The sequence below is a fragment of the Oryza sativa genome, chromosome 4 (assembly GCF_034140825.1).
Source record: "Oryza sativa Japonica Group chromosome 4, ASM3414082v1".
Classification (NCBI taxonomy): Eukaryota; Viridiplantae; Streptophyta; class Magnoliopsida; order Poales; family Poaceae; genus Oryza; species Oryza sativa.
This window is the reverse complement of record NC_089038.1, coordinates 8,819,984-8,843,698: the sequence shown is the minus strand read 5'-3', so window position 1 is coordinate 8,843,698 and position 23,715 is coordinate 8,819,984. Positions and strand designations below refer to the sequence as shown.

The window sequence follows — 23,715 nt, the reverse complement described above, 5'->3', positions numbered from 1 at the left end:
ACTTCAAAAACAATATACACGAAGGGTATTGTCCTCTTACTCTTGGTTGTGTGCGCACATGATGTACTCCTTGTCTTGATAGGCTCATAAACACCGGTTGACATAGTCAACCATCTCAGTGAAGCTCTGTCGTAAATTAACCTCGTTCACCATGGATGGATAAAGGAACCCAACCTGATTACCAAGGCGACGACTGTCACGACCGGAAATAACCCAACAGGCGTTCCTTACGTGCGTGCATTAATCCTTGTCCCAGGAGGCAAGGTACACCAAAAGTTGATACAATTCAGAGTTTAACAAGCGGAAGCGTAAATAGTTAATTTATTACATGGGCAGCGAAGGCCCAGCACACACAAAGACAAACGAGAAACAGCGGAAGACTAGGGCGACGACCACAGGCACTTGACGGCAGGCACGAGCTAGACACCGAAGCCTTCATCCTCCAGGAACTCCTCTTCTGGGTTTGGGAAAAATTGAGCAAGACTGAGTACAACCACCGTACTCAACAAGACACACCCACAAGTGCAGAATAAATGCAAAGGAGTACAAAGGAGTTACACTATAAAGGGTTAGGGTTGCAGTAAACAGCATTTAAAGACATTAGTTGCTCAGAGCTATTTTGCAAACACGATTCTAGTACTATACAATATTATTTATCAAGGCCGTGAACCCACACGAACCAACCTTAACCCAAGGCCTACGATGATTCAGACCGAACTGGCAACCCGACCCTGGGTCCCAGCTCGTCCCAAGCCAACCCAGGCCAACCATTCCACATTTTAGTTGTTAAGCAGGTTTTAAGAATTAAAACACTAACTTGGGTACATTGCTCGGCTTGCCCATAACCGAGGGCGCGGCTATTCGAATAGATTATACTCTGATCAGAGGTGTACATCTTTACCCACAAGACACATCTTCCTCACGTGTAACCACGTGCCACATACCACCACGGTATACAGACGAAAGACGTGACATAGTTTCCAACCCATCCTAGCCATAGACAAGAGTACCGACCCAATCCCACCTACGGCCGGAACCCCCGGGACAGGCAGGCAGGACTGAGCCCCTAGCAGCAGGACACCGGCCCTGTGCCATGACATCTCGACTACCGGGCCGCAGCTCGTGTAGCCTTCATTTGTCCTAGAGATGTCCATCGACCCCCGACTTCTTCCATCTCCATCCGTGTACTTTTGTTTATAACTAGACTGAGCCACAAACTAAGCCTTACCCACTAGACATGTGGAAGTACGGTAGTGCTTTGCAACAGAGGCCCGAAGACCGGTCCTTATATGGCCGAGGTGCTACTATCAAAACCATGCACCCCGAGCCCAGCCTAAAACCATTTTTGGGGATTTTGAATAGAAGGAGCGGTGTGAAGCCAATTCCACAATAACCAAACCATTCCACAGTGTCCAGGTGATATGAATATTCCCAAAGTCTAGAGTTGTTAAACCGCCTAATGTTACCTAATTAAAAGCGAAGCATCTACCTAAAATCATACTAGTGATACCATGAGTAGAGTGTCCACTAGTTGGGGTTTTGTTTATTCTAGGGTGAACAAGGAAATAATAACAATAACAATAATAATAAGGTCATAACAAAGGTAAATAGGCATGGCTAAATAAAACAATGATAACGCGGGAATTTAAATAAAGCGATAATGCAATAAGTTAAATCAACATAATTTTACAAACTGGGATTCAATATGTTCAAAGATGATGTGACTTGCCTTGCTCGCTTTCCCAAACGTCGGCTTCAACTTCCACGAAGAGCGGGTCTTCCGAAGCTGCAGCGTCTACACGACCAACGGAAAAGAAACGGCTTTTACTCTACTAAACTCCATATAACAAGCAGAAACAAAGCACAAAAATGGGTTCTTGACTTCTTAAGGAAAAATTAGAGACTTGAACGGTCCAATTCCGAGTTCAAATGGCCAAGTTATGGCCATTTGAAGTCTATATGCTCTTTAAATGGATATTTACGAATTTCTTCATTTAAATTTTAATTTAAAATCGGATTTATTGCGTCAGCCGAGGGGAGGGGCGCGCGGACCGGGTCCACGGGAGTGGGGCCCACGCGGCAGCCTCACGGTCCACGGTGGACCGGGTGCACGCGGCTTACGCCGGCCGGCGCCGTGGGTCCCACGCGTCAGCCGCACCCGAGGGCGCGGGCGGCTGACGGCTGGGCCCCACATGGCAGCCGCGGGGCGCGCCCGAAGGCGGCCTCGCCGGCACAGCCGACGGGAGGCGACGCACCCGCGCCCCGATGGTCACCGCCGGCGACCACCGGCGCGGCGGAGCGGCGCCCGAGAGAGGGGAGGGAAGGGGGAAGTGAAACGGCGGTCCACGGCTCACCCCGGGTCGATGGCGACGACGGGAACGGCGACCGGAGCGGAGGAAGGCGGCGGCGCGGTTCGGGTCGATGAGGACGGCGGCGTTCCGGCGGTCGGCGGGCGAAACGGAGGGGTGGACGAGGTCGGCGAGGTTGCGGCGAACCCGAAGAAGGCGACGCCGAAACGGGAGAGGGTCCGGGGCGACGACGGCGGCGGACCGGAGCTCGGCGGCGACGGCGGAGAGAGAGAGCGACGGCGCGAGCTCGATTCCGACGGGGAGAGAGAGCGGCGAGGGTCGGAAACGGGGGAGGGAGGCACGGGGAGCGTTTATATAGGGTTGGGAGGGGGAGAGAACGGCCGGATGAGGGGGAATCGGCCGCGGAAGATCCGGCCGCCATTGATGCGCCGGCGAAGTTAGGGGGAAACTTTCCGAACGAATCCGAGGGAGAGAGAGAGGGAAAAGTGGGGGGAAAGAGGGAGGGAATCACGGGGAGTAATTTCCCCCTCTTTATTGCGCGCGGGGACGGCGGGATTCGCGGCGGCGGCGGCGCTAGGGCACGGGCGAGGCGGCGGGAGCGGCGGGAGGAAGGGGATGACGGGTGGGCCCCACCCGTCAGCGAGGGTGGCGGGCGGGCCCGCCCGTCAGCGGCACGCGTGCGCGGGGAGGGGGCCGGATGGGCCGCGGGGGAGAGGAGAGAGAGGGAGGGAGGTGGGCCGAGCCGGCCCAAGAGGGAGAGGGGGAGGGAAAAGAAACTTTTTAGGGTTTTTCTTTTTTATAAAACCTTTTTAACTTTGTTTATTTCTTCTTAATTATTATTTGTGCTCTGAAAATTCCACTAAAATTTATTTACGCATTTTAGGCTTTTAGGAAATATACAAAAATCCTCCAAGCCTTATTTGACTTTTAACTTTGCACATTTTAATTGTTGGAGGCTTTCACATGGATTTTACTTATTCTATGCATAGTTTTGAGGATGTATTTTAGAGTCGTTTTGGGACGCGACAACGACTCTTGATCCAACACAACCTTAAAACATTTATGTATTAGAACTAATTTAATTAGGAGATATTGTCCAATTATATCACAAGTATAGAAGGTATGCACTTACAAGGAGTAGCATTTTAGAAGACCAGTGTCCAACTTCCGGATCCTAAAAAGGTCGAAGAGGTCATCAAAGCCTATAGTTATATAGGCAGGCGACGATAGGAACGGCTAGTGGTCGTGATGTCCAACTATCGATGATTCCCTCATTTTCCGCTTGGCATTGCTTAGCTTCATGTATTGCTTATGTAGCTCTCGGCAAGCAATACCCATCACGGCTAACACATTGTCCTCCACCAATGGCATGCCTAGCTCAAATTGGGCTGGTGCCCTCACGACCTTCCCCGCTTTGTTCAGCATCGACGTCGCAGCCTTGCCCCTTTTTGGCTCCGGCGCCAACTCCCTGACCTTCCCCTTGCTGCGTTCACGCTTCTGGCCCTTGACAAGTGGTGGGGAGCTATCGGCCTTTCTTGTGGTCTTTATTGGAGCCAAGCTTTGAGCTATATCTGCCAAGTCCATATCAGCTCCACCAGGAGAATGAGGTAGTGACAATGCCGATCCACGGGGAGCCTCAATTGATAGCTTAGACTTGGGAGGTGTAAGCTCCGTCGGTCGACTTGGACGAGGAGTCATCTTCACAACTATGTCTTCTTTGGGCCATTGTATGAACGTCTTGCGCGCATCGCCCAAAGTCATGATTTCATCATTGGGGGCACAGGCAGCGGATAGCCTGACCAGGTGTCCTTTACTGTATCGATGGACACCTTGGCATACCTAGCTAGCAGGTCTGCGCCATGGACCTTGTCTGCAACCGAGGGCTTGAAAGCCATGCCCTCAGCGATTTTGGGAGCGAAAGTTGGGTGGACCCTCGCCAGTAGGACACACTGTGCTACGCCCTGCATATGTGAAAGTTTGAATTTAATATTGGAACGTGTAAAGGTTTTTTTATTAGATACGGATCGGATAACATCAATTACCTCTATGTGGTCCACTGCACCTCTGTGGATGCACAATTACTCCTATGCTATGACGGACTCACGTCGTGTTGTGCACGAGGAGTTGGATGCACAGTAGGTGTTGTGCCTCGGGGTATATTCATGTCGGCGAGGACCTTATTAACCCTTTCTTCCACCCTAGCGTTCGTGCTAGCTTCTAGTTCTTGAATGACCTCAACCTTAAGTTCAGCCTTCAAACGAGCGTTCCTCTCTTCCTTGGAGACTTTCCGTTTCCTGTATTGGGAGCTGTACTGCGGGAGTCCATGCTTCCAGGGCACATCGCTACCAATTCCCCTAGTTCGGCCAGGATGTTCTTTGGTTCCGAGCACCTTTGTGAGGATGTCATCTTCGCGCCTCTTCGGCGCGGACTCAACCTCGCTTTGTGAAGCTTGTTCAGCAACCAAGCCTAACTAGAAAAAAAAGAGTCATTTATACGAACTTCTACTTTATACGAACGGAAATTAGTTAGGTTAAGTAGTGAACTCACCAGTTCCTGATAGACGACAGCATCACTTTTGTTCTCAAATGTGACAGAGCCGTCCGGGTTGACCTTACCCCTTGCCCGTGCCCAGTTGCGAGCTCTTTGTTCAGGGATGTCTGAAAACGGGGCAGGGACATTTGCTGCTGCAGCGGCTACATCTTCTTGGGCCCATATTGCCTCCTTGCCGATGTACTCTGCGGTGCCCAGCCGATGCGGGTGCTCATTCCGCTGTTGCAGTAGGCGATGTGCCTCGCTTGATTCCCTAGACTCTTGGGTGTTCTTGAGAGAGCAGAATTCCTCCCACACCACTTCGGTTATTTGAGGGTATTCATCAAACGGCGTATGATTGCCGGGCGGGTTGACAATCTCGGTGAAGAGCTTCAACTTCCAATTCTTCCAAGCTTTGCCCATCTTCTGGAATGCCTTCCGCTTGAGCCTATCCTTTGCTTCAGCCGGGAATGTGAACCATTTCTCCATTGCCGTCCAAGCTCGCTCTTTCTCGGCTTCTGTGACCTTGCCGATATCTTTATGGAGGATCCCGAAGTTCTCACGTGCCGCCAGCCCGCAGCAGTTAGACCATCTTCCAATGACAGTCCTGGGCGCTGTGGGCCTACCACTAGCGTCAACCTCTCTTATAACTTGCACTGTGGTTGGCCATATATTTTGTGACCGGGGATTTCTACTTGACCTACTTGCACTTGTCCCGCCCGACATCGACATATGTTGTTCCTGCGGCAATTCTGCAGCACAAACAGAAGGCAACATATGCTAAGGGGTGCTAGCTAAAATTTATGTGGTCATGTGGTGAAAATTTATCCTATAAATTACCATGAATTTCGGGTTGTTCGACCGCCGTTGTCGAGGGATGACCTTCGGCAACTGTCTCCGTGGCTGGGTTTACTTCTTCCTGGATCCTCGCAGGTGTTGGGGAGGGCGGGTTTTCACTGGGCGTTGTCATGGTCTAATTTTCGCGAAAAAGCTTATAAATTTCCTACCATTATACTAAATAGCATTAGATCCAATGTAATACGGGGTATACTATGAAACATATGGCCTCAGTTTTGCTCAGAAATTATGCATCAATTACCATCATTTCCATGAAGGGAAAAAAAGAGGAAATTAGCTACTAGGAGGGAAACCAACCCAAAGTAAAGCGTAAAAAAGAACCAAGTGTAGATAGTCTCCTCTTATCAATCCAAAAAAAAAGAACAAGTGAACATGAAAAAAAGAACAAGTGTAGATAATATGTTCTTATGCATTAAAAAGAACACACATTCTATAACAGCAGCAGCAGCAGCAACATCAATTCATTTTATGACAATCATCAAAATTCATCAAAATCAGGCAATCAGGGGCAATTCTTATGCATAAAAAAAGAACAAGTGTAGATAATCTGTTCTTATGCAGAAAAAAAGAACAAGTGTAGATAATCTGTTCTTATGCATTAAAAAAAGAACAAGTGTAGATAATCTATGCACAAAAAAAAATGAATAAGGGGCACAGGGGCAATAGGGGTAGCAGCAGCAACAACAATTCATCAAAAAAGAACAAGTGTACATAAAAAAAAGTGTAGAAAATCTGTTCTTATGCATTAAAAAAAGATCAAGTTTAGAGGTATTTCTGTTCTTGAGCATTCATCACTTTGAGCATTCATCACTGGCCATTTAACATAAGGCAACCATAGGCAGCAGCACACAATTAATTTATCAAGCAGGGGCAAGTGTAGATAATAAAACAGCCCACAATAATTTATGTGGCAGCAGCAGCAAGGGTATATAAATCATGTATATAAACAACAATTCATGCAACTCACCTATTCATAGACAGCAAGGGTATATAAATCATGTATATAAACAAAAATTCATGCAATTCACCTATTCATAGATAGCAAGGGTATATAAATCAACAAGTGTAGATAATCTGTTCTTATCCATAAAGAAAAGAACATCCACTGCAGCAAAATTCATGCTAAGATCCTCTAATACCAATAGAATAATTTCTCTAATACTGCATTCATCCAAAATCTAGCCCCTACATTCATCCAAAACATCCACAGACAACAAATCACATTTAATTCATCTATACAGCAGCACCAACAATCGAAATAACAAATCACATTTCATTCATCTAAACAATGCAATTCATCCATCGAAAAAAGGAGGAATGGGGGAGGGTGGCGGCGTACTTGGAGAAGCGGCGTACTTGGAGAAGGCGGCGCAGGCCGTAGTCGTCCTAGATCCCGGTGGCGGCGAACACGAGGGCGGGGAGGCAGCGGCGAAGAGGTCGAGGTGGTCGGCGGTGCAGGCCGGTGTCATCAATCCAGGCGTTGGCGAGGTCGGGAAAGCCGATGGCGGCGGAGAGGGTGGCGGTGTAGAGGTCGAGGTGGCAGTGGTGGTGGCGATGGCGACAGAAAGGGCGGCGGTGGTCGGGGATCCCAGCGTCGTGGATCCCGGTGTCGGGGAGGTCGGGGTCGGGGAGGTCGGGGAAGTCGATGGACGGACGGCGGAGAGGACGAGCGTCCGTGAGGGCGGCGGTGGAGAGGTCGAGGCGGCGGTGGAGAGGGCGGCGGAGAGGGCGGAGATGGCGGCGGAGAGGGTGGCGGAGATGGCGGCGGAGAGGGCGACAGGGAGTCGAGGCGGCGACGGTGGAGATGGCGGCGGAGAGGACGGTGGCGGTCGAGAGAGTGAGTGAGTGAGAGTGGGTGCCAGATCTGGATCGATCTATAAGAGGTCCAACCCTAGGTCAACCCTAGTCAAACTCACCTGTGACGGGCGCCAACGATGGGGCCGTCACAGGTGATGTCACCAGTGATGGGCGCCAACTGTGGAGCCATCACAGGTGGCCTCACCTGTGATGGGCCCAACATTCTGGGCCGTCATAGGTAAGGTCACCTGTGACGGCCCCGTAATAAGAGCCCGTCACAGGTGAGTTTGCCTACAGTAATTTTATTTTATTTTATTTCACTTAGTTCTTTTATTTTCCTTAACATATTTCCACATACACTACATATTTTTGTTATACTTAATTATTTTATTTCACTAACGGTAGAAATTGCACTTCATTATTTTACTAATTTTATTATTTTATTTCCAATGGTTATACTTGCTTAATTATTTTATTTCACTTCTAGTGGGTGCTTCACTTAATTATTTTATTTGACTATTTCATAAGCAATATACTATTGATCATTCCGAACATATTAGTCATACAGATAACAGACATGTAGACATAAACTACGTACATAAATTACAAAAATAATCCTTCCTCATGGTCGACGCGTGCATATTGAACGTTATCTTCTTCTTCCTCCTCTTCTAGAGGTATTTCTTGACCTATGCCGTGGACGTGCTGGTTGTAATCATCCTCTTCAATATTGTCCAATCCAACAATTCCCCTTTTCCCTTCACGAACAACATGTAGTTTCTTGTTACACGGGTCAACTATGTAGAACACTTGAACAACTTGTTTGGCGAGAACGAACGGTTCATCCTTGTACACGTTGTTAGCCAAGTTGACAGTGGTGAAACCTTCATTGTCAACTTTTACATTACGAAGATCGACCCATCGACAACGAAACAACGGGACTTTGAACTTCAAGTAATCTAGCTCCAATATTTGCTCAACTCTACCATAGTATTGATCACGACGACCACCATCACTAGCAGCCTCGATGCGTAACCCACTATTCTGCACTGTGCATTTGCTGTCTTGCTTTACCGTGTGAAGGTGCATCCATTTATGTCATATCCTTGCCAGGTGGTGGCACTCTATTCAAGACCCTGTGACAACCACTGAAGTGTTTCACTAGACAAGTTCTGCAACCTAGCAATTCGGTTCTTCAGCCACTCGTTGAAAGAAGACATGTGCTTATTTCTGACCCAACTCTCTAATCGGCCTGGGTTCTCCTGTCGGAGAACTGCAATGTGTTCGTCAACGTACGACACCACCTCAGTCATATGCTGCAGTACCGTGAAATGAGCTTTATCGTACACCTTCCCATCCAACCTAACAGTCTTTCTTTCAACAGTACCAACACCATCAAGCATCCCTTTGTGATGAGATCGTGGTAATCCAATTGAAGATGTTTCTGACATGTAGTCCACACAAAAATTGATGACCTCTTCGATAGTGTAACTCTCGATGATACTCCCCTCGGGGTGTGAACGGTTCCGTACATAACCCTTAAGGATCCCCAGGTACCTTTCGCAAGGATACATCTGCGTCAATAATGCTGGACCGCAGCACTTTGTTTGCCTCACAAGGTGCACAGGAAGATGTTCCATTATGTCAAAGAAAGTTTGAGGAAAGTACATCTCAAGATGACATAGGGTTCTCACAAGTTCTGCCTGTAGTTCATCTAGTCCCTCGGGATCAATGATCTTCTGGCCGATTGCATGGAAGAAGGAACACAACCGCTGGATCGTGTGTCACACCTTAGGAGGCAAAATATTCCTTATTGCAACGGGCAACAGCTGTGTGATAAGAACGTGGCAATCATGGAACTTTATTCCTACCAACTTAAGATCTTGCAGTGAAACGAGCCTACTGATTCTTGATAGTAACCAGATGGAACCTTTATACCACTCAAACATGTTAGCAAATCAATCTTTTCTTCTTTCGAGAGAGTGTAGCAGACTAGAGGAAGGTAAACCCTGCCGGATTCCGTAGTTATGGGATATAGTTCCGAGCGAACAACCATTTCTTCCGGATCTCGTCGAGCGTTGACACCATCCTTTGTAGTACCTGGGTTAAGCAGTAATCCCATTAAACTCTCGCATACATTCTTCTCAACATGCATCAAATCTATGCAGTGGCGAACTTCAAGATCCTTCCAGTATGGTAGTCTCCAAAATATTGACTTCTTTTTCCACATGCTCCTCTCTTTTGTCTTTTGTTTTTTCACATGCTCCTCTGTTTTTTCCTTCGACATGCTCTTCTCTTTTGTCTTTCCAACTTTCCTCTTTTTTCCAAACTCGTTGGTTATTCCCATCACTAAGTTGTGCACCTCTGTCCCTGTTAGCTCTGCCGGGGGTCCGGCTGTATCTCTGTGTCCATTGAAATTCTTTTTCATATTCCTATACGGGTGATACCTTGGGAGAAATCTCCTGTGACCCATGTAGACCGTCTTGTGTGAATGCTTCAACCATTTGCTTTTTGTTTCCTCCATACACTCCGAATACGCCCATTTCTCTTTCACAGTTTGCCCAGAAAGGTTGCCAAGGGCTGGATAATCGTTGATGGTACAAAGCAGCATCGCATGGAGGTTGAAATACTCTTGTGCATATGCGTCCCATGTTCGTGTGCCCTCATTCCATAGCCTTTCGAAGTCATCGATTATCGGTTCAAGGAACACATCGATATCGTTGCCAGGTTGTCTCGGTCCTTGAATGAGCATGGCAAGCATAATATACTTTCTTTTGAAGCACAACCAGGGAGGAAGGTTATAGTTAACAAGCAGAACTGGCCATGTACTGTGACGACTGCTCAAATCACCAAATGGATTAATGCCGTCCGTACACATTGCGAAACACATGTTTTTTGGGTCATTTGAGAATTCCTGGTAAATCCTATCGATTGTCCTCCACTGTACTGAATCTGCTGGGTGCCTCAGCATACTATCGACTTTCCGTTCTTCGGCATGCCAGCGCACTAGCTTAGCTTGTTCCTTATTCGCAAACATTCTCTTCATGCGCTCCGCAATTGGGAGATACCACACCACATTTGCTGGGCCTCCCCTCTTTGACTTACTTCCTTCACCTGCACTCTTTGCTCGTTTGTATCTTGATGCACCACAGACAGGGTAGACATCCAAGTCAGCGTATTCCTTGTAATACAAAATGCAGTCGTTCGGACATGCATGAACTCTTCTAACCTCCAGGCCCAACGGACATAATGCTTGCTTCGCTTCTTATGTCATCTGTGGTAAATTGTTCCCCTCTGGCAACAGGTCCTTTAACAGGTCAAGAAGTTATGTAAAACTCTTGTCCGACCAGCCATTACTAGCCTTAAGCTTCATGAGTTCCAACACGCATGACAACTTGCTGTGCTTCGACTTGCATCCATCATACAAGGGCATCTGACAATCTTCCACCAACTTACTAAACTTCTCAAAATATCTGTCGTTGTCCTCTGCGTCTTCAATGTCATGCAACATTGTAGATAGACACTGAGTGTCCAAATCTATGGTCTCTCCACCTAAAGGAGAAGGAACGAACATGCCTTCTCGAGCTGCGGCGGTGTTCTCTACATCCTGATCCAACACTTCTTCAGCTGCGACATCAGTGTCACATCCTGATTTTCGTTTCAGGATTTATAAATTATTTAATAAATTAATAATAGAATTTATATTAAATGTTCATTAATTTACAAGTAAAGTTAAATGTGGGAAATAAAATTTCCTAAATATAAAGCATGGTTGGATTTAATTTTTATTAAATTCTCCATGGTTAATTATACTCTCTGGAATATTCTCGGATTTTTCGGAGCTCAATTCCTAATTTTAATCATACAAAGAGCATTTCAGTAATTACCCACATATTAAATTAATCATTAAATGGTCTAATTGTAATTTTGTTAAGTACTTTGAGTGTCCAAGTATTTTCAGGATTTTCTTGAAATTATTTGAGCATTGGAAGTATTTTTAACAATTCAAAGATCATTTCAGTGATTAATTTAATTGGAAAAGTATTTAAAATCCCCTTCTCCTTTTCGGGCCGAAATAGGAAAAGTTCAGCTTCAGTCCTCGGCCCATTCTCCTTTCCTTTCGGCTGGCCTTATCCCTCCTCCAAAGTCTGCTTTGTGTCCCTCTTTCAATCGGGCCAAGAAGTAGAAGCCCAGCCAAAAGTCTAGTTTGCCTCCCTGCTACAGTGTCATCTTCAATCTCCAGCCGGCTGGAGACAGAGCCGAGCCGTGCATGCCGAGCCCGAGCCGCCCCTTTTCTCCCTCAAATCCGCATCCAATCCGGCCCTTTTTCTTCCGGATTTTTGAGGGGTTTTGATCCTCTCGTCCTCCTCTATCTTTCCCCTCAAGAATCGGAGCAAATGGTTGAGTATATTGCTCGAATCAAACTCGTTTTCGGGTTTATCTCCAAAACCGAGTTTTTGATTTCTCGGATCGATTTCTTGCGGGAGGAGTCCGATCTCTTCAATCCAAGGCTATAAATAGGACCCTCTAGTCCTCCTCTTTCGTTTGCCCCTTTTCCCGAGCTCTCTAGTGCCCCGTAGCCTCGTCGCCGCGTCGTCCAACTCGCCGCCGCCGCCGGCCGAGCTTCGGCGAGGTCGCGCCGCCGCCCTTGCCGTCGCCGCCGCTTGCCGCCGCCGCCAAGAGGTGCGCCGAGGAGAGAGGAAGCCCGGCCGCCCGTCCTTCTTCGCCGCCGGTCGCCGTAGCTCGCCGCCGTCGGTCAACCCGAGCCGCCGCCCGTTCCCCGTCGTTGCCGGCCGTCGTCGGACGTCGTTTGTCGTTGTGGTGAGTACCGTTGGGTTCGTCTCGTCGTCCTCTACGTGTACATGCCCTCCAAATCCGCAGCCGGCCGCTCTATCTCCGGCGAGGTCGTCATCGTGGTTCGGCCGCCATGGATGATGTCAGCATGACATCATCATCCTTCCTTTTTCCCTTTTTTCTAATAGATTAAATCTTCGGAAAATCATAACTAAATAACCGTAGATCCGTTTCAGGTGGTTCAAGTTGCTAAATTCATCTAAAATCATGATCTACATGTTTGTTTACTTTATATGTATTGTTTATTTGGTTTTTATTAGTCTTTTTCTTCGTTTTGCGTGTTAGCTTGTCGTTTCCGTCGTTGCGAAGGTTCGTGAGTGCGTCAGGAGTGTTCAGAAGATTAATTGAAGACCGATTATTGCAAGGCAAGTCACACAGATCCTAAACACAATCCTTTGAGCATGTTGATCCTATATTTAAATTCTCTATTTATTTCAACTGTGCATTTATTTTCGAATGTCACCGGGTGGTGTGAACTTATTCCTTTGTTATGGCCAATTTGCATTGATTACTTTATTCCTTGATACCTTGGGTTATTATAACTTGACTAGTTGGGCTTTATATATTGGTTCAGCTAGATATTAGTTATGATTGCTTAGCCATGCTTAGAAACATTAGCACACTATTGGGATAACTTATGACTCACTATTATTTAAGGATGGCTTAATGATAGTTCACGATGGTCAATCGTGATTGGTTAATTAATTACTTGCCAACTAAAACTTGATAATGGTGGGTTGTGAGCACATGGTTTTGAGAGTCGTGCTCATGACAATTAAGGACCGGTTCGCGAGCTACTGTTGTGAAACATTTATCGTGCCAACCACAAGCCAGCGTGGGCAACGGCTTTATCTTTTGTATAGCGTGATTCATTATAGTGCGCCAGACTGAGAAGTGGCGAGAAGTCCACGGGGGTCGCTGGGGAGTCCATGCCTCTGGTTTTTGAGGGGGTGATTATGATCCAGGAAAGGTGCGCTGTAATGGATTATGTTGTGCAAGGGGTATTGTCACAACTCCTTTCCGAGGTACCGTGGTGGTATTGAGGCACATGGTGACATGATGTGGGGTTGTGTCTTGTGGGTACAGTGGTACACCTCTGGCCAGAGTAAAACTATTCGAATAGCCGTGCCCGCGGTTATGGGCGGGTTGAGCAATGTTTTTCGTGATTAGTCTCACACCTCTCACAATAATTATGGATGTTATACTTGGTAATAATTTGTTTAGCTCCTGGTTTGGAGTTAGATCTGTACAGCCGGGTATGGTTGTTCAGGATGGTTGGGCCTGTGCAGCATGGGTGTGCTGTTCAGTGTTGATTAAAATTTCTGATTAATTACTCCACTATTTTACTTCTCTTAAATGTTTTGCTAAATGCTGATTTTGCAAATGAGCCTATATTATGCCATCCTTTGGTATCCTTGTGCACCTGCATATTTGCTGTGTGGCTTGTTGAGTATGTCATATGCTCATTCTTGCAATAATCAATCAACCTCAGTTGAAGATAAAGGATCCAGAAGGAGAAGACGTTTGGCTTATACCCCAGTTGAGCTGCCTGTGGGAGTGGAGCTGAAGCCATCGCTAGACCGTTAATTCCGCTGCTGTTTTCTTTTCTTTTGTAAGTGTGTAACGTTATTATTATGATGGATTTGTATATTAAATTGTCAGTTTGTGTACCTCGGCTGATTCCTGGACGAGGATTTTATGCACAAATAAAGTTCAGAAATTACTAGTGAATTTCCGGGCGTGACAAGTTGGTATCAGAGCCATCTTGACTGTAGGATAAGCCAAATGGTCAAACCTTAAGGACTAATTTTCCGAAAACATAATTTGTGAAAATTTTCCTTTCTTTCTTATCTAGAATTCTTTGCAAATCGTTTTGTCATTCTTCCCCCTTCCTCTTTCAACTTGAGTAGTCGTTAATCTTGATGGAGAAACTCGAAGACGTCGATGTTGTCAACTTCTGCAAGTCAAGTGGATCGAGGAATAAGAAGATGATAGTCGAATCTTAAGTGTTCAGATAGAGTGAAGTTTGGAACCTATCTTAGAACCTATGCCGCCAAAGTGTCTTTGAAGAATAGTTAGTAGGGTAGAACGTTTGTTGTTTGCTTTGTGTGTAGGTATGGTTGCATTCCCATCATTGGAGAAGTTCATTGATGAGTGTGTGACTATACTAGGTTGCTTGCTTAATCAACTTGAACAATATAATGGTCTACACACATCAGATCAGTGTTAACCTGGTTAAGGTCTTGTCTTTAGTGTAACCCCTCTCCTTCTACCTTTTCTAATCTGCATCAGAATGGTGGGATCATTTCCGGATGAACAGAGCAGAACGACAACCAATCACTTGGGAAGAGTTTACCGAAGGATTCAAGAAGACACACGTACCTGTAGGAGTTGTTGCTTTGAAGAAGCGTGAGTTTAGGGCTTTGAAGCACAAGGATCGTACCGTGGCAGAGTATCTTCATGAGTTCAATCGTCTGGCACGTTATGCTCCAGAAGATGTGCGTACTGACGAGGAAAGGCAGGAGAAGTTTTTGGAAGGCTTAAAGGATGAGCTGTCAGTTATGTTGATCTCTCATGACTATGTTGATTTTCAGCAGCTGGTTGACAAAGCAATTCGACTTGAAGACAAGAAGAACAGGATGGATAACCGTAAAAGGAAAATGACTGTATCCCAGGAGGCACAAGGTAGTAGCCAGAGGCAGCGTATCAAGCCACTCCAAATTAGTGAATCTTCTTCCGCTGGTCAAGGACAATCGCAACAGTTGAACATCGGTGGTGAGATCAAATCAGAGACTAATGAAAGCAATGAAGTTAACATCGAGCAAGCAAATCAGCCGGTGCTAGTTCAGCAGGATCAGTCGAATAACAGTAGTGGAAGGGAGCAGCAGGTATATTTCAACTGTTACAAGCCAGGCCACTTTGCAAGAGAGTGTCCGAAGCCGAAGCATCCGCAGTCGCAAGGTCAAGTCAACAACATTGTCGTCACAGGAGCCAATGCAGTGCCAGTTGCGTCTTCAAGAGTTGCGTCTTCAAGTGTTACAACTCAGCCACCAGTTTCAAAGCGGCAGTAGTTTTCTTTAAAGCCTTAGAATAATTATCGGAGTTATGGAATAAGATAGACTGCAGTTTACCTATGCCTTTTTCTTTCTAGCCGTTCCGAATCTCGGGACGAGATTCTTTGTAAGGGGGGTAGATTTGTCACATCCTGATTTTCGTTTCAGGATTTATAAATTATTTAATAAATTAATAATAGAATTTATATTAAATGTTCATTAATTTACAAGTAAAGTTAAATGTGGGAAATAAAATTTCCTAAATATAAAGCATGGTTGGATTTAATTTTTATTAAATTCTCCATGGTTAATTATACTCTCTGGAATATTCTCGGATTTTTCGGAGCTCAATTCCTAATTTTAATCATACAAAGAGCATTTCAGTAATTACCCACATATTAAATTAATCATTAAATGGTCTAATTGTAATTTTGTTAAGTACTTTGAGTGTCCAAGTATTTTCAGGATTTTCTTGAAATTATTTGAGCATTGGAAGTATTTTTAACAATTCAAAGATCATTTCAGTGATTAATTTAATTGGAAAAGTATTTAAAATCCCCTTCTCCTTTTCGGGCCGAAATAGGAAAAGTTCAGCTTCAGTCCTCGGCCCATTCTCCTTTCCTTTCGGCTGGCCTTATCCCTCCTCCAAAGTCTGCTTTGTGTCCCTCTTTCAATCGGGCCAAGAAGTAGAAGCCCAGCCAAAAGTCTAGTTTGCCTCCCTGCTACAGTGTCATCTTCAATCTCCAGCCGGCTGGAGACAGAGCCGAGCCGTGCATGCCGAGCCCGAGCCGCCCCTTTTCTCCCTCAAATCCGCATCCAATCCGGCCCTTTTTCTTCCGGATTTTTGAGGGGTTTTGATCCTCTCGTCCTCCTCTATCTTTCCCCTCAAGAATCGGAGCAAATGGTTGAGTATATTGCTCGAATCAAACTCGTTTTCGGGTTTATCTCCAAAACCGAGTTTTTGATTTCTCGGATCGATTTCTTGCGGGAGGAGTCCGATCTCTTCAATCCAAGGCTATAAATAGGACCCTCTAGTCCTCCTCTTTCGTTTGCCCCTTTTCCCGAGCTCTCTAGTGCCCCGTAGCCTCGTCGCCGCGTCGTCCAACTCGCCGCCGCCGCCGGCCGAGCTTCGGCGAGGTCGCGCCGCCGCCCTTGCCGTCGCCGCCGCTTGCCGCCGCCGCCAAGAGGTGCGCCGAGGAGAGAGGAAGCCCGGCCGCCCGTCCTTCTTCGCCGCCGGTCGCCGTAGCTCGCCGCCGTCGGTCAACCCGAGCCGCCGCCCGTTCCCCGTCGTTGCCGGCCGTCGTCGGACGTCGTTTGTCGTTGTGGTGAGTACCGTTGGGTTCGTCTCGTCGTCCTCTACGTGTACATGCCCTCCAAATCCGCAGCCGGCCGCTCTATCTCCGGCGAGGTCGTCATCGTGGTTCGGCCGCCATGGATGATGTCAGCATGACATCATCATCCTTCCTTTTTCCCTTTTTTCTAATAGATTAAATCTTCGGAAAATCATAACTAAATAACCGTAGATCCGTTTCAGGTGGTTCAAGTTGCTAAATTCATCTAAAATCATGATCTACATGTTTGTTTACTTTATATGTATTGTTTATTTGGTTTTTATTAGTCTTTTTCTTCGTTTTGCGTGTTAGCTTGTCGTTTCCGTCGTTGCGAAGGTTCGTGAGTGCGTCAGGAGTGTTCAGAAGATTAATTGAAGACCGATTATTGCAAGGCAAGTCACACAGATCCTAAACACAATCCTTTGAGCATGTTGATCCTATATTTAAATTCTCTATTTATTTCAACTGTGCATTTATTTTCGAATGTCACCGGGTGGTGTGAACTTATTCCTTTGTTATGGCCAATTTGCATTGATTACTTTATTCCTTGATACCTTGGGTTATTATAACTTGACTAGTTGGGCTTTATATATTGGTTCAGCTAGATATTAGTTATGATTGCTTAGCCATGCTTAGAAACATTAGCACACTATTGGGATAACTTATGACTCACTATTATTTAAGGATGGCTTAATGATAGTTCACGATGGTCAATCGTGATTGGTTAATTAATTACTTGCCAACTAAAACTTGATAATGGTGGGTTGTGAGCACATGGTTTTGAGAGTCGTGCTCATGACAATTAAGGACCGGTTCGCGAGCTACTGTTGTGAAACATTTATCGTGCCAACCACAAGCCAGCGTGGGCAACGGCTTTATCTTTTGTATAGCGTGATTCATTATAGTGCGCCAGACTGAGAAGTGGCGAGAAGTCCACGGGGGTCGCTGGGGAGTCCATGCCTCTGGTTTTTGAGGGGGTGATTATGATCCAGGAAAGGTGCGCTGTAATGGATTATGTTGTGCAAGGGGTATTGTCACAACTCCTTTCCGAGGTACCGTGGTGGTATTGAGGCACATGGTGACATGATGTGGGGTTGTGTCTTGTGGGTACAGTGGTACACCTCTGGCCAGAGTAAAACTATTCGAATAGCCGTGCCCGCGGTTATGGGCGGGTTGAGCAATGTTTTTCGTGATTAGTCTCACACCTCTCACAATAATTATGGATGTTATACTTGGTAATAATTTGTTTAGCTCCTGGTTTGGAGTTAGATCTGTACAGCCGGGTATGGTTGTTCAGGATGGTTGGGCCTGTGCAGCATGGGTGTGCTGTTCAGTGTTGATTAAAATTTCTGATTAATTACTCCACTATTTTACTTCTCTTAAATGTTTTGCTAAATGCTGATTTTGCAAATGAGCCTATATTATGCCATCCTTTGGTATCCTTGTGCACTTGCATATTTGCTGTGTGGCTTGTTGAGTATGTCATATGCTCATTCTTGCAATAATCAATCAACCTCAGTTGAAGATAAAGGATCCAGAAGGAGAAGACGTTTGGCTTATACCCCAGTTGAGCTGCCTGTGGGAGTGGAGCTGAAGCCATCGCTAGACCGTTAATTCCGCTGCTGTTTTCTTTTCTTTTGTAAGTGTGTAACGTTATTATTATGATGGATTTGTATATTAAATTGTCAGTTTGTGTACCTCGGCTGATTCCTGGACGAGGATTTTATGCACAAATAAAGTTCAGAAATTACTAGTGAATTTCCGGGCGTGACAAGTTGGTATCAGAGCCATCTTGACTGTAGGATAAGCCAAATGGTCAAACCTTAAGGACTAATTTTCCGAAAACATAATTTGTGAAAATTTTCCTTTCTTTCTTATCTAGAATTCTTTGCAAATCGTTTTGTCATTCTTCCCCCTTCCTCTTTCAACTTGAGTAGTCGTTAATCTTGATGGAGAAACTCGAAGACGTCGATGTTGTCAACTTCTGCAAGTCAAGTGGATCGAGGAATAAGAAGATGATAGTCGAATCTTAAGTGTTCAGATAGAGTGAAGTTTGGAACCTATCTTAGAACCTATGCCGCCAAAGTGTCTTTGAAGAATAGTTAGTAGGGTAGAACGTTTGTTGTTTGCTTTGTGTGTAGGTATGGTTGCATTCCCATCATTGGAGAAGTTCATTGATGAGTGTGTGACTATACTAGGTTGCTTGCTTAATCAACTTGAACAATATAATGGTCTACACACATCAGATCAGTGTTAACCTGGTTAAGGTCTTGTCTTTAGTGTAACCCCTCTCCTTCTACCTTTTCTAATCTGCATCAGAATGGTGGGATCATTTCCGGATGAACAGAGCAGAACGACAACCAATCACTTGGGAAGAGTTTACCGAAGGATTCAAGAAGACACACGTACCTGTAGGAGTTGTTGCTTTGAAGAAGCGTGAGTTTAGGGCTTTGAAGCACAAGGATCGTACCGTGGCAGAGTATCTTCATGAGTTCAATCGTCTGGCACGTTATGCTCCAGAAGATGTGCGTACTGACGAGGAAAGGCAGGAGAAGTTTTTGGAAGGCTTAAAGGATGAGCTGTCAGTTATGTTGATCTCTCATGACTATGTTGATTTTCAGCAGCTGGTTGACAAAGCAATTCGACTTGAAGACAAGAAGAACAGGATGGATAACCGTAAAAGGAAAATGACTGTATCCCAGGAGGCACAAGGTAGTAGCCAGAGGCAGCGTATCAAGCCACTCCAAATTAGTGAATCTTCTTCCGCTGGTCAAGGACAATCGCAACAGTTGAACATCGGTGGTGAGATCAAATCAGAGACTAATGAAAGCAATGAAGTTAACATCGAGCAAGCAAATCAGCCGGTGCTAGTTCAGCAGGATCAGTCGAATAACAGTAGTGGAAGGGAGCAGCAGGTATGTTTCAACTGTTACAAGCCAGGCCACTTTGCAAGAGAGTGTCCGAAGCCGAAGCATCCGCAGTCGCAAGGTCAAGTCAACAACATTGTCGTCACAGGAGCCAATGCAGTGCCAGTTGCGTCTTCAAGAGTTGCGTCTTCAAGTGTTACAACTCAGCCACCAGTTTCAAAGCGGCAGTAGTTTTCTTTAAAGCCTTAGAATAATTATCGGAGTTATGGAATAAGATAGACTGCAGTTTACCTATGCCTTTTTCTTTCTAGCCGTTCCGAATCTCGGGACGAGATTCTTTGTAAGGGGGGTAGATTTGTCACATCCTGATTTTCGTTTCAGGATTTATAAATTATTTAATAAATTAATAATAGAATTTATATTAAATGTTCATTAATTTACAAGTAAAGTTAAATGTGGGAAATAAAATTTCCTAAATATAAAGCATGGTTGGATTTAATTTTTATTAAATTCTCCATGGTTAATTATACTCTCTGGAATATTCTCGGATTTTTCGGAGCTCAATTCCTAATTTTAATCATACAAAGAGCATTTCAGTAATTACCCACATATTAAATTAATCATTAAATGGTCTAATTGTAATTTTGTTAAGTACTTTGAGTGTCCAAGTATTTTCAGGATTTTCTTGAAATTATTTGAGCATTGGAAGTATTTTTAACAATTCAAAGATCATTTCAGTGATTAATTTAATTGGAAAAGTATTTAAAATCCCCTTCTCCTTTTCGGGCCGAAATAGGAAAAGTTCAGCTTCAGTCCTCGGCCCATTCTCCTTTCCTTTCGGCTGGCCTTATCCCTCCTCCAAAGTCTGCTTTGTGTCCCTCTTTCAATCGGGCCAAGAAGTAGAAGCCCAGCCAAAAGTCTAGTTTGCCTCCCTGCTACAGTGTCATCTTCAATCTCCAGCCGGCTGGAGACAGAGCCGAGCCGTGCATGCCGAGCCCGAGCCGCCCCTTTTCTCCCTCAAATCCGCATCCAATCCGGCCCTTTTTCTTCCGGATTTTTGAGGGGTTTTGATCCTCTCGTCCTCCTCTATCTTTCCCCTCAAGAATCGGAGCAAATGGTTGAGTATATTGCTCGAATCAAACTCGTTTTCGGGTTTATCTCCAAAACCGAGTTTTTGATTTCTCGGATCGATTTCTTGCGGGAGGAGTCCGATCTCTTCAATCCAAGGCTATAAATAGGACCCTCTAGTCCTCCTCTTTCGTTTGCCCCTTTTCCCGAGCTCTCTAGTGCCCCGTAGCCTCGTCGCCGCGTCGTCCAACTCGCCGCCGCCGCCGGCCGAGCTTCGGCGAGGTCGCGCCGCCGCCCTTGCCGTCGCCGCCGCTTGCCGCCGCCGCCAAGAGGTGCGCCGAGGAGAGAGGAAGCCCGGCCGCCCGTCCTTCTTCGCCGCCGGTCGCCGTAGCTCGCCGCCGTCGGTCAACCCGAGCCGCCGCCCGTTCCCCGTCGTTGCCGGCCGTCGTCGGACGTCGTTTGTCGTTGTGGTGAGTACCGTTGGGTTCGTCTCGTCGTCCTCTACGTGTACATGCCCTCCAAATCCGCAGCCGGCCGCTCTATCTCCGGCGAGGTCGTCATCGTGGTTCGGCCGCCATGGATGATGTCAGCATGACATCATCATCCTTCCTTTTTCCCTTTTTTCTAATAGATTAAATCTTCGGAAAATCATAACTAAATAACCGTAGATCCGTTTCAGGTGGTTCAAGTTGCTAAATTCATCTAAAATCATGATCTACATGTTTGTTTACTTTATATGTATTGTTTATTTGGTTTTTATTAGTCTTTTTCTTCGTTTTGCGTGTTAGCTTGTCGTTTCCGTCGTTGCGAAGGTTCGTGAGTGCGTCAGGAGTGTTCAGAAGATTAATTGAAGACCGATTATTGCAAGGCAAGTCACACAGATCCTAAACACAATCCTTTGAGCATGTTGATCCTATATTTAAATTCTCTATTTATTTCAACTGTGCATTTATTTTCGAATGTCACCGGGTGGTGTGAACTTATTCCTTTGTTATGGCCAATTTGCATTGATTACTTTATTCCTTGATACCTTGGGTTATTATAACTTGACTAGTTGGGCTTTATATATTGGTTCAGCTAGATATTAGTTATGATTGCTTAGCCATGCTTAGAAACATTAGCACACTATTGGGATAACTTATGACTCACTATTATTTAAGGATGGCTTAATGATAGTTCACGATGGTCAATCGTGATTGGTTAATTAATTACTTGCCAACTAAAACTTGATAATGGTGGGTTGTGAGCACATGGTTTTGAGAGTCGTGCTCATGACAATTAAGGACCGGTTCGCGAGCTACTGTTGTGAAACATTTATCGTGCCAACCACAAGCCAGCGTGGGCAACGGCTTTATCTTTTGTATAGCGTGATTCATTATAGTGCGCCAGACTGAGAAGTGGCGAGAAGTCCACGGGGGTCGCTGGGGAGTCCATGCCTCTGGTTTTTGAGGGGGTGATTATGATCCAGGAAAGGTGCGCTGTAATGGATTATGTTGTGCAAGGGGTATTGTCACAACTCCTTTCCGAGGTACCGTGGTGGTATTGAGGCACATGGTGACATGATGTGGGGTTGTGTCTTGTGGGTACAGTGGTACACCTCTGGCCAGAGTAAAACTATTCGAATAGCCGTGCCCGCGGTTATGGGCGGGTTGAGCAATGTTTTTCGTGATTAGTCTCACACCTCTCACAATAATTATGGATGTTATACTTGGTAATAATTTGTTTAGCTCCTGGTTTGGAGTTAGATCTGTACAGCCGGGTATGGTTGTTCAGGATGGTTGGGCCTGTGCAGCATGGGTGTGCTGTTCAGTGTTGATTAAAATTTCTGATTAATTACTCCACTATTTTACTTCTCTTAAATGTTTTGCTAAATGCTGATTTTGCAAATGAGCCTATATTATGCCATCCTTTGGTATCCTTGTGCACTTGCATATTTGCTGTGTGGCTTGTTGAGTATGTCATATGCTCATTCTTGCAATAATCAATCAACCTCAGTTGAAGATAAAGGATCCAGAAGGAGAAGACGTTTGGCTTATACCCCAGTTGAGCTGCCTGTGGGAGTGGAGCTGAAGCCATCGCTAGACCGTTAATTCCGCTGCTGTTTTCTTTTCTTTTGTAAGTGTGTAACGTTATTATTATGATGGATTTGTATATTAAATTGTCAGTTTGTGTACCTCGGCTGATTCCTGGACGAGGATTTTATGCACAAATAAAGTTCAGAAATTACTAGTGAATTTCCGGGCGTGACAATCAGGCGCCTCTTGCTCTCCATGCTTGGTCCAGCAGGTATATTTCTTCATGAATCCATTCATTATCAAATGAGCATGCACTTCATCGCTATCTTCGATCATCTGTTCATTCTTACAGTCCCTACATGGACACAACATGTGCATGCTCATCCTACTTTTTCTGTCATTATCCGCAAATGTGACAAATTCAGTGACCCCTTCTCTATACTCGGTAGACGAACGATGTGCATAGTACATCCATCTACGATCCATCTGAAATCAACAACATATGAAGAAAAATATATGATGATCAATATATTGAGAAGGAATGGAGAATAATGTGTTTTTTACCTTAAATTTTAGCAAAAAATCGCCCCCCTTGCCCTCCCAACCGATTTGTGAACAGTGAACTGGTCGGGATGGAAAGCAGTTGGCGGTTTGGGGGGTATTTATAGACCCAACACACCTCAAACGGGTTAGATTAAAAAAGCCCATCAAAGGTGTTGGTCATACCTTTGACGGGCTTCAATTGAGTTGCCCGTCAAAGGTATTAACCTACCTATGACGGGCCGTAAAAAAAATCCGTCACAGGTGGCGGACTACCACCTGTGACGGCTCATAATGCCACGGCCCGTCACAGGTGAGGGGATACCCTCACCTGTGACGGGTTGGGAGGAAAACCCATCACTTCCTCACCTGTGACGGCTTTTCCTTCCGGCCCATCACAGGTGAGGGAATACCTGTGACGGGCTACGCCCGGATGCCTCACCGATGACGGCAAACCTAGCGACCCGTCAAAGGTGACGGTCATCTATGACCAA

The 23,715-nt window shown here is 45.6% G+C and overlaps 1 long non-coding RNA gene across 6 annotated transcripts; it reads left to right on the top strand.

The window, feature by feature from the left end:
* Positions 1–12,040: 12,040 nt before the first annotated feature.
* On the top strand, positions 12,041–22,900 carry LOC136356396 (uncharacterized). Of its 6 annotated transcripts, none has more exons than XR_010741160.1 (7): positions 12,041–12,314; positions 12,633–12,712; positions 13,840–16,725; positions 17,044–17,123; positions 18,251–21,136; positions 21,455–21,534; positions 22,662–22,900. It is a non-coding gene; the product is annotated as an uncharacterized lncRNA (long non-coding RNA). The 6 variants fall into 6 exon arrangements; XR_010741165.1 differs by having other exon boundaries at positions 18,251–21,231; XR_010741164.1 differs by having other exon boundaries at positions 13,840–16,820.
* The last annotated feature ends 815 nt before the right edge of the window (positions 22,901–23,715 follow it).